Raw genomic sequence first — 2692 nt, 5'->3', positions numbered from 1 at the left:
TCTGATTAGCAACTCTATAGCATTGACTAATTCTGTCCCAGTGTCTCCTGTGCAAGATGTAGTGATTGTGATAATTTATGTGTATTGCCCTTTGTAGGAGACTCCTGGAGGCAACAGCCATTATTTCTGTTCAATTTAGATTTAACTTGTTACAAAGGAGAGAGTCACACTACTCTCTCATGGAGGATGTTGTTCTCTTGTTTATATAAAATAAGTCATAGATTTAAAGTTTTTTATATAGAAAATATAACAGAAACAAAGGGCAAAATTGAAGACTATGTACATTGTGATATAGAATAATAAAGAATGTCTCTACCTAGATTTCTATAAGCACTAGGTGGAATCCATACCACCTGGTCCTTAAAGTAAAAGTTGTGTAGAATTTTAACAGAGAATGATGATCTTTCTATAGCAATGTTAAATAAATGCATAGAACTCCAAAGATTGGGGTATAATTTCCTATCAAATTATATAGGATGGTCAAAGTGTTCATTTAGAACAATTCTCTATTAAAAGTCAATGTTTTAGAGCCCTTTCTATACAACTCATTGTCGTCGTCCCCCGCCCCCTATTTAGCTCTGTTGGATTTTCCCATAAGGTGTGCCTTGGGAAGAGGTCCATGACTAGAAAACATGAGGACCATACACATCCTGTGTATATGGAAACAGGAGGCGGCCTAGAAGTCTTGCCCGAGGGCATTCTGTGTTCCAGGCAGATAGTTAGTTAATTTCCAGCTCAATTGGGAATTTAATTCACTTCCTGAAATAAAAAGGTTCTGCTCCCCAAGGACAGCCCAATTGAGCTCGAAATTAAATATCTGCCTGGAACACAGAATGCCCTGGAGCAAGACTTCTAGGCCACCTCCTGTTGCCTATCAAAGACCTCACTGTAATATGATTAAGAAGCTATTAACTGTCTGGTTTTTTCCCCTCTAAAATACAAAAGATCCATGATCAAGTCTATTTATTTTGGTAACCAAGGAAATGGCTGTTTATTATAATAAAAATAAGCCTGCTGTTCCCAAATCTGCAATCTTCATTGCTCTGTTGTAAAAGATGCCTTGTATCTTGGCTCATTAGAAGCAAAACTTTATTTCCTCAAAGGAAAACAGTCAGGAGAGAGTGTTTCATCTTTAATATGGCTGTACTACAACAATGCCATTATCCTGAATTCAGATGAATTTAATTGAACTCTAATGAACAAAATTAGTAATTTTATGCAATTACAATCCCATTTAAATAGTTAGAAAATGGATGCGATGGTAATTGTGGTTGACTTCATTTTCCTACAGCCTGAATCTCTCAGGCACTTCTTTCTGTCTCCCCCGCTGTGCAGAAGATAGTTAGCCACTGGGGTCAGGGAGGACGTTGGTGCTATTCCTTAATGCTGCTTTCTGAAGTTGGCTCCTCTGCAGTAGCAAATGTGCATCCTGGTTAAATAAATGGAGGAAAGAGGAAATTGGCCTGGTAGTATGAGATGAGCTGAGACTGAAATGCCAACCTCAGTAACTGTATGGTGCTGGGTATCCTGCCACAATATGCACAGGGGGTGTGGCAGTCTGAAACACTCAGGACCTCAACAAATGCTGGGGGTAGGAGAGCACTGGCTGGGGGAGAAAGATCTGACCCTAAAGAACAAATCCTGAGAACCACTGAGGGCTTGTTTACACTTACAATGCTGCGGCACTGTAGCACTTAGTGAAGACGCTACCTACGCTGATGGGAGGGAGTCTCTGGTCAGTGTAGATACTCCGCTGCCCTGAGAGGCCGTAGCTAGGTTGACTGGATAAGCCCTTCCATCTACATATTGACCGAACTTCCGGTGCGGACAGAGCTATAACTGCGTTGCTCAGGGATGTGGGTTTTTCACACTCCTGGCAACATAGTTCTACCAACATAAGTTTGTAGTGTAGACAAGGGCCAAGCTTTGGACCTGTGGGTTTTGTATTATTTGGATTTCTCACTGTCCCTGATTCCCTGCCAGCTGTAGAAATCTTCCCAATTCTTCTTTTCTCCCCTACCTGAGGGCAGTCAGCCTGACCGAAATCCTATGAATATAGGTGGCTCTGGATCTAAATGCAAATTTGAAGCTGAATGCAAGTAGCCATGCACCTCTTTTGCTGGGGTTTGAAGTGTTATCTTCTCAGCATTTAATCATTACAGCCATCTGGTGAAGGAGGAAGAAAATCAGAGAAACATGAAGTGAGAAAATAAAAACAAAATGAAGGGGAAAAAATACTTAACTGTGCTGTGGGTCTCCTGTCCTCTCTCCTCTTCTGTTTTCATCTTCATATACCATGCATCTCTCTCCCTTTATTCTTTAATCTCTCTTCTAACCCCGCCCAAGTAAAGACAATGGCAGTTACTTATCCAACTGTTTATTGTGTATCTAGCACTTGGTGTTTTGACCTTGTATTTGCTGGCAGCCAGTGAGTTATGAGGGAGTTTCCTTCTCTTGTTGCACAGACAGAGAAAACACTTCATTACCTCTCCTTGCTGGTTCCATGGAGGGATACATTAGACCTGAGGCTTTACATTAGCAGTTAGAGGTTTGTTTGGGTTTTTCAATTCAATTTTTGAGGAAGTTGGCTCTCTGAAGCACCTGAACTGTAATGGAGTCGTGGAGGGACTCCGCAGGGAGTCACTGGAGAGACATCAATGGACAGAACAGAATAAGGAGTAGGTAAAGCAAT

The 2692-nt window shown here is 41.2% G+C and overlaps 1 long non-coding RNA gene across 1 annotated transcript; it reads right to left on the bottom strand.

The window, feature by feature from the left end:
- Nucleotides 1-1121: 1121 nt before the first annotated feature.
- On the bottom strand, nt 1122-2151 carry LOC135880044 (uncharacterized). The gene is made up of 2 exons (XR_010561483.1): nt 2021-2151; nt 1122-1429 (listed from the first exon to the last, which is right to left on the bottom strand). It is a non-coding gene; the product is annotated as an uncharacterized LOC135880044 (long non-coding RNA).
- Nucleotides 2152-2692: the final 541 nt, after the last annotated feature.

Source organism: Emys orbicularis, chromosome 6 (assembly GCF_028017835.1).
Source record: "Emys orbicularis isolate rEmyOrb1 chromosome 6, rEmyOrb1.hap1, whole genome shotgun sequence".
Lineage (NCBI taxonomy): Eukaryota > Metazoa > Chordata > Testudines > Emydidae > Emys > Emys orbicularis.
Note: the sequence above shows the minus strand (reverse complement) of the source record. Positions and strands in the feature narration are given on the sequence as shown.